This window comes from Erpetoichthys calabaricus, chromosome 3 (assembly GCF_900747795.2).
Source record: "Erpetoichthys calabaricus chromosome 3, fErpCal1.3, whole genome shotgun sequence".
Lineage (NCBI taxonomy): Eukaryota > Metazoa > Chordata > Cladistia > Polypteriformes > Polypteridae > Erpetoichthys > Erpetoichthys calabaricus.
The window spans coordinates 115111738-115126254 of NC_041396.2; the positions used below are offsets into that span (position 1 = coordinate 115111738).

At 38.7% G+C, this 14517-nt stretch overlaps 1 protein-coding gene across 3 annotated transcripts in view; it reads right to left on the reverse strand.

Moving 5' to 3' along the window:
• lin9 (lin-9 DREAM MuvB core complex component) overlaps positions 1-14517 on the reverse strand; it is a 322562-nt gene that overhangs the window by 261568 nt on the left and 46477 nt on the right. For all 3 annotated transcript variants that reach the window (XM_051924272.1, XM_028797293.2, XM_051924273.1), the window contains exon 2: positions 6732-6764. The gene's annotated coding sequence lies outside the window, so the exon portion shown is untranslated. The remainder of the gene's footprint in view (positions 1-6731; positions 6765-14517) is intronic.

A 14517-nucleotide genomic window follows, 5' to 3' on the forward strand; every position in this document is an offset into this window, starting at 1 on the left:
CCACAGAGGTTTCTGCAGGAACACTCTGGGAAACTCTAAAGGCCTTCTTAAGGAGGACAGATTATTTCATTTGTTTCCCACAGAAATAAATTAGAAACCAAGAAAATCTCGGAGCTAAGAAGCGAAATTACTAGAATAGATGAAGAACATGCCAGGCGTCCAAGCAAAGCTCTACACAGGAAAAGGCAGGCCCTGCATACAGAACTTAACATCTTAACTAAAGAAACTGAACAACTTATTTATAAGTCTAGACATCATTACTATGAACACGGAGAAAAAGCTAATAAGCTTTTAGCTCAACAAATTCACAAACAAGAAGTTCACAATGCAATACCAGTAATTACCAACACGAATGGAGAAGAAATTATAGACCATAAAAATATAATGCACACATTTAGAGATTATTATAAATCCTTATATTCTACTGAGCTCAAATAAGACAACACACAATCTAATGCATTTCTGGATACATTGCAGACACCACAAATAGATGCTTTAAGTGCTGAGGAACTGGATAAACCTCTAACGCTAACAGAATTACTAGATGCTATAAAGTCACTACAAAGCGGGAAATCAGCAGGCCCTTATGGTTACCCCGTAGAATTTTATAAGAAATTCTCCACTCAGCTAGCTCCCCTCTTATTGGCAACATTTACAGAAGCTAGAGACAACCAAATACTACCTCAAACATTTCGACAAGCATTAATCACCGTCTTTCCTAAACAAAATAAGGACTTGTTACAATGTGCATCATACAGACCAATTTCACTCCTGAATAATGATGTTAAGATACTCTCAAAAAATCTACCTAGAAGGATGGAGAAAGTGCTGCCCTCGGTAATATCACAGGATCAAACTGGATTTATTAAAGGCCGACATCTATCTTCCAATCTCCGACGCTTGTTTAATGTTATATATTCACCAGCAAAATCAAACACCCCAGAGATATTACTATCATTAGACGCAGAAAAAGCATTTGATATGATTGAATGGAACTACCTTTTCACTGCATTGGAGAAATTTGGGTTTGGCCCGAATATTTGTACATGGATCAAACTACTGTATACCAATCCAGAAGCTTCAGTTTGTATTAATAACATTTGCTCAGACTACTTTAAACTAGAACGTGGCACCAGACAAGGATGTCCCTTGTCACCACTGCTGTTTGCAATCGCCATTGAACCACTGGCGGTTCACTGCCGAAATTCTTATCAGATAAAGGGGATTGTCAGAGAAGGACTGGAACAGAAAATTTCTCTATATGCAGATGATATGGTTTTATACATATCAGACCCAGAAAACACTGTCCCTGCAGTTCTAACAGCACAAACAGAATTTCAAAAGATATCTGGTCTTAAAATTAATCTGAATAAAAGTATACTCTTTCCAGTGAATTCACAAGCATATAATATCAGATTGGACATCCTACTTTTTACCATAGCAGATCAGTTTAAATACCTAGAGGTAAATATCACAAGTAAACATAAAGCTCTTTATCAACAAAATTTTGCCGTCTGTATGGAAAAAATTAAGCAAGACCTGGATAGATGGTCAACCCTTCATCTCACTCTAGCCGGAAGAATTAACGTTGTTAAGATGAATATCCTTCCTAAACTTTTCTTATTTCAAAACATGCCAATATAGATCAATAAATCATTTTTTAAGCAATTAGATTCAACAATAACCTCGTTCATTTGGAACTCCAAACACCCACGTATCCGAAGAGCAACCCTACAAAGACCTCAGGCAGAACCTAATTTTCACTTTTATTACTGGGCAGCAAACATACAAGCCATAAAAACCTGGACACAAATAAATGAACATACACAGGCCTGCTCCGCAATAGAAATAAAATCCTGTAGTACTTTATACTCCCTGCTCTGCTCTTCAATAAATGCAAGTTATCGCAAATATACTAATAACCCAATTGTGCTTTACTCACTTAGAATATGGAGCCAAATTAGAAAGCATTTTAAGATGGAAAATCTTTTATCGGTGGCACCTCTGCAAGAAAACCACCTCTTTCAACCCTCGCAAACATATCCAGTTTTTAATACCTGGAAAAGTTTTGGGTTTAAAATGCTCAGAGATCTTTATATAGACAACATATTTGCATCTTTTGAACAATTACGTTCAAAATTCAACCTCCCAGCTACACATTTCTTTCACTATCTTCAAAATTAGAAATTTTGTTAAACAGAAATTGCCCGATTTTCCCCACCTCGCACCCTCCACAATGCTGGAAAAAATACTGCTCAATGCCGAGGAATTAAACACCATTTCCGCATTATATAAAATCCTATTAGAGTCCCTACCTTTCAAAGATCCAAGAGGACATTGGGAAGAAGATCTCTTAATCAATATATCAGAAAAGGAGTGGAAGGTAGCAAAGCAGAGAATTCACTCGAGCTCCATATGCGCAAAGCATAGGATTATTCAACTAAAAATCATGTATCGAGCTCATCTGTCTCGCTTAAAACTGTCCAAAATGTTTCCAGGGCAAGATCCAACCTGCGAACGCTGCAACCAAGCTCCTGCCTCACATGTTCTGGGTCTGCACCAAATTAACATTAAGTGCCTTTCAGACAGCCTTGGGGTCACAATCCCCCCTAACCCACTAACAGCTGTGTTCGGTGTTCTTCCAGACGGACTTGAAGTGGAAAAGGACAAGCAAACGGTGATTGCATTCACTATACTTTTGGCACAGACTTATTCTGTTAAATTGGAAGAATCCTAACTCTCCTCTGATAAGTCAGTGGGAAACCGATGTTTTATATTATTTGAAATTGGAAAAAATCAAATTCTCAGAGGATCTGTACAAATTTTTTTTTCAAAACCTGGCAGGATCTGATCAATATTATTTTAGAATAAAAGAAATAACCATTACCGCATTTAATTCCCTTCTCCATCTCTTATTTACATATATATTTATTTCTCCCTTTCCTTTGCTTAATGTTGTCTTATTAAAAAGCCCTAAGCAATTCTCCTTTAGCTAAGCTCTCCTTCTCAGGGGTGGGGTTTGATTTGTCTTTAATTTGTTTGGTTACAAATTGATCTATTTGTATGGAATGATTACAATAAAAATTAATAACATATTATAAAAAAAGAAATAATTTGCATAATTATAATTACAGGTACTGAAGACTAGTGCTTTCTGGCAAATGTTTTCTTTATAGAGATCTGCAACTTTTCCACCTTTCATAGAATACTTCAGTCCCTTCACAACAACCAGATGAGTCTTAATGACATTTTAGCAGTGGTTACAGACATTGCTTCATACGGTTTGAAAGCATTAAAAGGGGTTATGCCTAACAGTGTGTATTCAGCCTGCTTGTGTCATGTCATCACTTTGGTGGGAGAGACCTGGCAGCAATATAAATACATCAGTGAGGCTGCATCACTAGTGATGTGGGTGAAGTCTGCCTTCTCCTAGAAGCCTGCCAGGGAAAGGAAATGGGCAACCTTCTTGTCACTGAAAGATTGTGCCGACCAAGGCCTGCAGGAAACACCAGGTGGAATAGCTGGTTTGAATAAATACGGTACCACACTGAACATATTCACCTCTACAAAGAGTTATTTCTGGTTGAGAACAAAATATATTCTAGAGCGGATTGAAACTGAGGAACAACTGGAGACCCTAAAAGTGAAGTCAACCTTCATCTCAGAAGGATGCATCAAACTAATTACAGCTCTTACAATTCTGAAGGGCACTCGCCATCCTTCTGCAGTCTCAGCATAAAACATGGGAGATCTAGGCGCTGACCTGATAAATGGAACTACAAAAACCTATGACCTTGGTGCCAAAACCGATGAGCTGTTGAATAAGATGTGTGTGCGACAGCGGAGAGAAGAGCTTGACCATTTGCCTGATGCATTTCAACTGGCCTTTGCTAGGTTTTCAAAACATTGGTATGTCCATCCTGCAAAGGAGGTGTATAAGCTGGTCAGAGTGTTTGATCCCAAGCAGGCCCCTGCTATGGAAAAACACATTGAAGGATACACAAAACAAACTTCTGATGAACTCATTAGCCGAGATAAGTGAATGCTTTAAAATGTATGTCTCCTTTCCCTTGTGGAGCTGGCTGATATATGGCCGATTATGGCTAAATATACTTCCCAGACAGCTCAGTTGAGTGTAAGTGGAGCTTTAGTAAATAGAAGTCCTTCCTCACAGACAGAGAGTCGCTCAGTGAATTAAACACCAAGAGCCTCACAATCATTTACTTCAATGCGGATGCGTGTTTACATAAAATTAGCTCCAAGTTAAAACAAATTGTACCGATTAAGGGCATTAAAATATAATGACTTAACTTTCTGAATTCAGATGTTTAAAACATATAAATTACATTTTTCATGTTTAGTTATACATGTGTATGTTTTCAATTATGCCATCAACTTTTATTTATTCATTAGTTTATGCCCCAAACTTATAGGCATTATATTTAGGTACAATAATGTACAGTTGTGCTACTGTGCGGTTTCGTTAAAAGGAATGTAATGTGCCAGTTCATTATTGTTTGTTTTGTTGTAGCTGTTGCTACTTTCTTACAGTAAAAAAGGTAAAAACTCAAATTCAAATCAAGGAAAAATAAAACCCAAAAATCAGAAGAGATAAAACAGAACTTGTGAAAAAAATAAAATGGATTACATAGGGCCCTACCAAATCTATCACTTCTATGAAACATACAACATTAAAGAAAATGAAAACATACATGCATGGAACCTACCAGGGCAGCCTCACAATCAATGCGGCCTTCAACCTCCTACTAATAAATCATGAAAATATTCTTCCCCAACAAATAAGGAGTTCATGTTAGTGTTGAAAATACATCTGTTAAGTCTGAAAGTCTTCTTTTAAGAAGATTTATTTCATCCTATTAAAGTGCAGATTACATTTTGGTATGTGGCATGAAATCTTATCAATATGCCATAATCAAAATGCAAAAAATTACTTGAACTCAATTTCTTGTTTCATTCTGAGTAATGTTTAGTTTTAATACTTATTTTAACAATACTGAGCAAATGCCTCTAATTTAATGTGTAAAAATTATAATGCTTTACGATGTTAACATATTGTTTAAGAAGTCAACAGTTACTATTGCTATTATAGTTATCTTGCCACAGGTGGAGAGGCTACTTACAACTAATGTTTAAAGTCCTTTCAATATTTGTACTACTTTTCTAGCAACATTACACTAAAGTTTTTTTTGTGCAGCAACCACAAATTTGGAAGTGTTTTAAATGAAACCACACTTAATTTTTATAAGCTTACAATTAAAATGATTAAGCACAAATTCATTAATTTCTACAATTTAAACATGAAATAGTCTCCTAGAAGGGAGGTCATTTTCCCCAATTCATATTTTTCACATTTTACATAGCCTCTGCTTGCAAGAATGAATAAAAGGAAAAGAGTTCAATTCATGAGCCCAAAGGGTACAGCAAAAGCACCACTCTAAACATAAGAATCCTACAAAAGCTCCCAATACTCAACTCAATAATAACTGTATTAAGGACTCAGAATTTCACAAAATCTGATTTAAATTTTGGGGAGGAGCTCTCTCAGAAGTTTCAGCCATTTTACTTATCTCTGTCACTTAGCAACAACAGGTTAAGCCTAGGTCTCATTTCGCACTTTCTAGACATGGAATGTGTCAGATTTGCAAAGAGCAGTCCCTGATCTAGTCACTGAACCACGTCAATTTACATAAGTGAAAAATCACTGCCCATGTCACATTTACCTACGGAGCGCTGACCTTCTAACACAGTTGTGCTCACCCCCGTTTGCGACAGCAAATTTGCATACTGTTGAAGGCGACACTACTAGAAGGTTTAAAGAAGGTTAACAAATATGGGGAGCTCAGCCAAATTCTCTGCCCTTCTTTCCTATTCCTTTTTTCAGCATGTAATACATGACACCTCCGAAAGATAAGCCTTTCTTCCGTTTATGAGGTTCAACCACACATGTTCCTTAATCCTTGTTGCTACATTATATGCACTGTACTTCTAGACGAGTATTAATTGGTTGTCAGCTCTCAAATAAACAGAGCCTGTGCCAAAAGACAAAAATCAAAATTTGTTTTTTTTTTTTTTTTTGGAGCAAGTCGCTAACTAGTTGGGGTATGGGTATGTCATATTAGGAGATTGAACTTTATAGAAGCACACTGCTTACTGCCTCTGACTCACTAAAATTATGTAAATGAAAGCTGTGACAGAAGAATCATTGGAAAGGTCAAGTAATGGGATATGGGCTTTAGAAAATGTGAAAAGCATGCATAATCTGCACAATGTGTTACACAATATTATACTGAAGCCAAGATTTATTTTTCGGACATATTTTTACATTTTAAAATAAATTCAAACAGCAGAATCGGAACAGTTGATGGAAAACTAAAATCAGAACTTCACCTTGTATAAATTTTGTTTAGCTTTGATTTGCTATGAAATAATGGCATGGGTCATGCATATCTCACTCACAGCTTAAAATACTTCACCTTTTCCTATAAATGTCCCCTATTTTAAAATTTATACAGGAGTATCCATGGTAGCTCAGTGTTGTTAACTGTGGCAAACATGTTGCAGTACTATACAAGAGTGAATATGGTACATCAATTCTAGGTAACAGATGATGCCAGAAAGCAATTGTAAATTCAATGTTCTAAGTGGAGCACAAAACCCTGCCACTTTATTAATTGCTTTTCCTCATTAACTTATGTTTTAATATTACTTACCTTTAAGGCTAACCAGAGCTTTTGCAGAGGAACCTAGGAAACGAAGGAAATAAAAAATGTTAAGCCAAACATTATTAATTTTATTCACAATAATAATCAATAACTGTGTTCTTCAGTTTGAAATATTGGCCATGTTATTTTCAAAAGGTAATTTGTAATACAAAGTCTAATTTAGCCTTAATTTTCCTTTAATTTGGAGTAGCTGGCTCGCTAGACGAAGGGCAATGTATACTTCTGTTGCGAATAATTTCAGATTTTTCATGTACACATACTGATGTACTCAAAACTAAGGTGAAGAAACATGCTCTGCATGCCTAAGGGTCTATTGCCTATCACAATGAGACTGTAAAAATTCTGTTCAAAATAAGCTTGCAAAAATCAGTATAATTTGGTAAAACACATATGCCTACAGCATATTTTCTTTTAGTGCTGCATAAGGTTAGAACATGTTGATTTGTTTTGAACCTAATTTTGTTAAACTTGACTTGCTTGTAAGGAATGTTATTTGATTTTAATAAAATCAATAAAATGCTTAAGAAAGTGGGATGCCTCTCTTTTATATAAACTGGGGCAGTGGATAAGCAAGTCATTTAGTGTTTCGCTAATACTGTATTTTGATAAGTCTTGATTGACTAGTACAAACATACTGTACTAGTCATTCAAGACTTGCTGCAGATGTTGAGGAGGACCAACAATCTACACCATTCAAAAAAGACCTTTTTGTATTTAGCAAGATCTATCTTCAATATAATCCACAAGTAGTATAAATCTTTACGTTCCCAAGGCTAGATGAACATAAGCAGTATAAAAATGCTTCAGCTGATTGATATTTTACAGGGTCAGTGAACCTGTAAATCTTGGGAGTACTGCAGACAGGTTATGAAAAAAAGAAAAAAAAAAAAAAAGTGCAGGCACATATTGCTTTGTGAATCGACACATTTTCAATATGCACTTTGTTCGGTACATCCTCTCAATAGCTACAGTACTTATATGTCTACCTTATGCAATGGTGTACTAACAAGCACTTTATGTCTTTTCTATGCAGTGTTTGATCCTGTGTGAAAACCAAAATCTGATCAGAAATGCACTTCTTTTCGTCTCCAACCCATATAACCTAGCTGGTCTCACTACTGTCCTGTAGACCTTCTCTTTCACTCTTGCCGATACCCGCCTGTCACAAATTATTCCCGACACTCTTCTCCACCCACTCCACCCTGCACTCTTTTTTACCTCTCTTCCACAATCCATTACTCTGTACTATTGATCTCAAGTATTTAAACTCATCCACCTTCACCAACTCTACTCCCTGCATCGTCACCATTCCACTGACCTCCCTCTCATTTACACACGTGTATTCCATCTTGTTCCTACTGACCTTTATTCCTCTCCTCTCCAGAGCATATCTCCACCTCTCCAGGGTATCCTCAACCTGCTCCCTACTATCGCTACAGATCACAATGTCATCAACAAACATCATAGTCCATTAGAAATGCACAGATCCACAAAATACTGTGCCAGCAGTCCTAACAGCACTAACAGAATTTCAAAAGATTTCTGGTCTCAGAATTAATGTGAATGAAAGTGTGCTCTTTCCATTGAATGCTCACACACACAATATTAGATTGTACACCTTCCCTTTTATCATTGCAGATCAGTTTAAATACTTAGGGGTAAACATTACAAGTAAACAAAGCTCTATATCAACAAAATTTCGCTGTATGCATGGAAAAAAACTTAAGCAAGACTTGCATAGATGGTCTACCCTTCATATCACTTTAGCTGAAAGAATTAACACTGTCAAGATGAATATCCTTCCTAAGCTTCTATTTCAATTTCAAAGCATTCCAATATACTTTTTTTTTTTTTTTTTTAAGAATTTAGACTCAATCATTACCTCATTTACTTGGAATTCAAAACACCCACATATCCAAAGGGCGACCTTACAAAGACCTATGGCAGAAGGTGGCATGTCTCTGCCTAATGTTCAATTACAGGGCAGCAAATATAAAAGCTATAAAAACCTAGACATTGTTGTTACAAATAGATGAGCATACACAGGCTTGGTCTGCAATAAAAATAAAATCCTGCAGTACTTCTTTATGCCTAGTTTAGTACCCCTGTAAATACAAGTTATCGCCAATATACTAACAACTCAATTGTGCTTCATTCACTTAGAATATGGAACCAATGTAAGAAGTACTTCAAGATAGAGAAGCTTTTATCTGTGGTACACCTGCATGATAACCACTTTTTTTCCACCCTCTCAAACAAACAGTTTTTAAGGTCTGGAAAACATTTGGGATTAAATCACTTAAAGATCTGTACATAGACAACGTCTTCGTATCCTATGAATAATGACACTCCAAATTTAAACTTTCCAGCAACACGTTTCTTTCACTACCTCCAAATTAGAAACTTTGCTAAACAAAACCTGTCCAATTTTCCTCACCTCCCACTTCTATTCCGGAAAATATATTGATCAGTCATGAGGACTCGGACAGCATTTCTGTAATATACAAAGACATTTTAAAGTCCCTCCCTTTCAAAGATCCCAAAGAACAGTGGGAAAAGGATCTCTCACTCAACATCTCAGAAAAGGAGTGGAAGACAGCAATGCACAGAATTCACTGTAGCTCCATATGCTCAAAGCATACAATTATTCAACTTAAAATTATCTATCGAGCACCATCTGTCTCATTTAAAAACACCCAAAAGGTTTCGAGGGCAAGATCCAACCTGCAAACAGTGCAATCAAGTTCCAGCCTCAATGGGCCACAAAGTTTGGTGAATACCCAAAACAACATCATTTTGGGCCAAAAATCTTCAAATGCCTTTCAGACAGCCTTGGTGTCACAATCTCACCTAATCCACCAACAGCTGTGTTTGGTGTACTTCCAGTTGGGCTTAAGGTGGAGGAGGACAAATTTTAATTGCCTTTACTTCACTATTGGCACATAGTTGACCAAGATAAGTCTAACTCACCACTTTTAAGTCAGTGGGTAACTGATGTAATATACTATTTGAAATTGGAAAAAAATCAAATTCTCACTTATAGGATCTGTACAAAACATTTTTAAAACCTGGCAGGATCTAACATTTTAAAATAAGCATTTAAATTGAGGAAGTGGATTCTCTCATTTTATTTTCATTTATATATTTATTTACTTATTTTTCCTACTACTAGACAACCCGCGGCGTACCATACGCCGCATAATCAGGCCGCTTTTTTAATGATTTTTAAGCACAGGGAGAAAATTAACATTTGAAAAATCGGAAATGTAATAAATCACCAAGAAAAGTAACATTTCATGTGCCCACCCCCAACTCGTCACCGGAGTCATTTTCCCCTTTGCACAGTCCATATGCACGTGTGAGTCACGTAGACTTTTCATTGTTGTTTGCAGTTTTGGCTGCTTTTCTATATATAATCCACCAAGTCATCCGACCATGGTAGTACCGAGGGGGGGTGTACAAAGGGCAGGGACATAATCAGTGCAAGCGTATGAGCCGCTAGCCATGTTTTTGAAAGTTTGGCCCTGTGCCTTTTTAATTGTCATCGCAAAGGCAAGTCTAACAGGAATTTGTCTTCGTCTTAAAGTAAAAGGCAAATTATCCTCGACAAACTGTTTTACACACTGCATACCAACTCACGGCGTAGTATACGCCGCATAATCACGCTGCTTTTTTAATGTTTTCTAAGCAGAGGGAAAAAAATGAACATTTGCAAAACCCGTAACGCTGCTTTCAGTAAGTACAATGCACAAGCGTTTAATTTGTCGGCCACTTCAATATATATTGGCTTTTCACTCAGCGCGAAGGCGCGCATTCATCTCGTATTATTACATCCTGCTAGACTAATCCGCTACACGGCTGCGTTTGAAAAACCGACTTATCCCGGATGAGTTTCACCGGCATTAATGATTAGGAATCTGGTTGGAACAAAACCCTGCAGCCACAGGGGTTCACCAGGACCGAGTTTGGCAAACACTGCTGAACAGAGACGAAACAGACTCAGGTGAGGAGTGGGGGCGGGCAAAGTAGTTGCAGCTATTGATTATTCAGTGTTGTTTGCCTGGGTGTCTGATCTGCGTTGACTGACATGGCTGTTTTCTGCGTATCCCATGGTCGTCTTCCGGCAGTGTGAATGCCTCGAGAGACAGGGCGTCCTTGTGTGGTGAGTTGTTGCAGTTTGTGACCACGTCGCCGACATTATCCCAATGTTGGCAAACAAAGCCAACAGCCATGTTGTGAAGTTTGAGAGCAACAGTTTCATCAATGACATTTTTACATCCAGCTAGTCTGCTAGACTAATGTGCTACACGTCTGCGTTTGAAAAACCGACTTATCCCGGATGAGTTTCACCGGCATTAATGATTAGGAATCTGGTTGGAACAAAACCCTGCATCCACAGGGGTTCACCAGGACCGAGTTTGGGAAACACTGCTGAACACAAACAAAACCGACTCAGGTGAGGAGTTGGGGCGGGCAAAGTGGTTGCAGCTATTGATTATTCAGTGTTGTTTGCCTGGGTGTCTGATCTGCTCAACAGGATCATAAATAAAAGGAAAACAATGTGAAGGCAATGTCACAGGTGATCCTGTGGTATAGCGGGTCCACAGCTCCCTTTCAAAAGCCCATTTTTAAATAAATAATCATCGCACTCAGTGTAGCAAGGGGCGTGGAAGTGTGGCTGAAACGGTTTCCGGGTAGACTCGTGCTGTGGGCATTTCTCCCCTGTGCAGTGTGTGAGCGAGTGAGGAGAGAGAGAGAGAGAGAGAGAGAGCGAGAGAAAGCCGGTACGTTAGAGTGAGCGAGAGCAGGCTCGAAGGCAATGTGTTCCTGTGGTATAGCGGGTCCATAGCTCCCCTTCAAAAGGCCATTTTTAAATCAGGCGACTGACAGTAGTGGAGTCAGGCACAGAGAAGGTCAGCTGCAGAGAGAGCGTCTCGACTGTTGCAGGGCCTGAAGCAGGTGAGACGCTAATGAAAGAGAGGCACAGGGCTTATTGGTTTTTAAAGAATGCTTCCTTCATTGTGTTTTAACTTCAGTTTTAAAGGATTGCGCGGCTCTCTCTTGCACTGCCTGTGTGTGCCTCTGTCTCTCTGTGGCGCTGCCTCGGTGTGTGTGTGTGTGTGCCTCTGTCTCTCTCTGGAGTTGCCTCTGTGTGTGTGTGCGCGGCTCTCTCACGCTGCCTGTGTGTGCCTCTATCTCTCTGTGGCGCTGCCACGGTGTGTGTGCGTGGCTCTCTCGCGCGCGCTGCCCGGGTGTGCCTCTGTGTGTGTGCGCGGCTCTCTCTCTCGCGCTGCCTGTGTGTGCCTCTGTCTCTCTCTGGCGTTGCCTGTGTGTGTGTGTGCGCGCAGCTCTCTCTCTCGCGCTGCATATGTGTGCCTCGGTCTCTCTCTCTGGCGCTGCCTGTGTGTGAACCAAGGTTCCACTGAGGTTGACTAATGAAGTCAACGTGGCTCAGAGCTGCAAGTGGACTGTGGCACAGACAAACAGAAATGACGGCATGTTTTTCGAGGCGTCGCGTCCGAGTTGGTGGCCGTGGCTCTGTGATTTTTTCGTCGTATCCAATGGTCTAAGAGTTGGTGGGCGTGGCTCCTTCCTGCGTGCGCCATTGGCGTCTTACTTGTCGGCAGTTTAGTGAATTCACGCCCCTTCTGGTGTGCTTTCCATGGGTGGCTACTTGTCTCCCGGCTTAGTGAATTATATATATTATATATAGATTAAAGTTTTACTCTGTTGGCCTAGCTATCTTTCTCATGGGTGGGGTTGATTTGATTTGTAAAATTTGACTTGCTTGTATGGAAAGTTATTTGCTTTTAATAACTTCTATAAAATGGTTTTAAAAAATAAACAGACCACAGGTTTTAACTGTCCATTTCTTATTAACAAAATTAAAATTATGTAGGCTTATTGTTCAGTGACCATGAAACACTAAAAAAATTTAAAAAGGACAAAATAAAAAAGGTCTGAATTCCTTAAAGTAGCATTTCTTGCCATTTGTCTAATTGCACAGGACGACTTCTCAAATTATTATTTTTTTTTCAGTTTATTACCCCACTTTGTTTAACATAAAGGCTATCAATTGCTTCTCGTTCACTGAAAACAAGTCTACTTCCTGCCCTTTGTTTACATTGTAGGAAATTTTCATAAAGGATCACTGCAACTAAATTACTGTAAAGCCAAAAAAAACGGGGTATGAAAATATCAATTTTGGCGATCGCCCATTTTACCAATAGAGTTTTTTTTTGTGTAGTGAAAATTGGCAGATTCTGATTGGCAGCCAATCAATTGGAGCTTCCCTAATTGAAGCATTTCCGATTTTGTAATTTCAAATTACAGATACTCAACCTGTGCTGTACCAAGTAAGAGGTACTGTAGTTAACATACTATTTACATTGACAGAGCAATGCTTAGAAACAGTGCCACATGGCTATTTCGGATTTTCTGGTTTATGCAAAAGCAGGATGCTAGCAGAAGGATGCAGAGGGCATACTAAGACTGGACTGAACACTAGGGTGGATGTATAAATGAAGAAGGGGAGGTGTCCTGGAGAGGAAAAAGATACAGCATAATATGTGGCATGGAGAATGACCTGTACAGTAGAAAAAGATAAGTCTGACAAAGCTCAAGTAAGAGGTAGTTAACAAGTGCCAAGCATTATGGCTGTGAATGTAGGTGTTACATCTCTATAAGCAAATAGAGAAGGTGGGATAACTAGAGGAGAAATTGCTATCTTTGGGTCCAAGACAAGCCAGGACAAATGGCATCAACTTAATGGCTCTTCAACAACCAACTATTGTAATATACATTCAAATCTACATACTTTGAAAGGGAACCAGTGATATCAGAAATCAAGGCAAGTCAGGAGCAACAGCCTCCCTTGGTCGGTCTAAGCTCTACAACTGCTGGAACAGACAGGCCAAAGAACAGATCTCCAGGGACCCAAGGCTGCTGCATCAGCTCCAGCCGTGAGCAACAGTGTGAGCGAAACCAAGTAAATCGGGCCAAGAGAACTTCTTAATTCCAGAAAGTTCATTAACCTTACTATGCACGCAGTCAACTAACTCCCCTCATCCCTCCACTTGGTGCTCAGTTTGAAGACATTAAGTTCATAACTCAGACAGTTGAAAAAATTGGCATCTACTGGCTGACAAAAAACCAACAGCTACAAAATCCAAATGCAAAGTGCTTGGAGACAGACTAACTTCACTAGAAGATGGATATAGAAGAAATAATATCAGAATTGAAGGTCTCCCTGAAAACCATGCAAGTCCAAACCCAGTGAAATTCATCGCTTAACTATTTTCTAAAATAATTGTAGAGGACTTTAAATCTGACACCAAGATAACAGCAGCTTACCGCAACCATGGATCGAATGCCTCAATACCTAGAAGCCTTATGGTTTGTTTTGACAAATTACAATCTAAAGTAAATTTGATGTCACTTCTCAAACTGATACAAGAGATTATATTTGAAGCATTTTGTATTTTCCCTGGTTTCTCACCTTCAACAGCTGCTACTGAAAATGTGATGCATTTTACAGATTTAATTTTCAGGGCTGATGTCGACTTTTGTCAAAGGGGGGAGCTGACGATGGTAAACAGTGACCAAACGAACCATTATGATTTAGTTGGACTCTCGTTGCTAGAAGGAAAGTTACCTTCATTGGTTTTGACCGAGATTTCCTGCGCTCCTCTGAGTAGCAAGTAACAAATGGCAAAAATGGCACTGACATCTGGCAAGAGATCAAAGCGGACGTGTAAAGCAAAATAATTTGTGG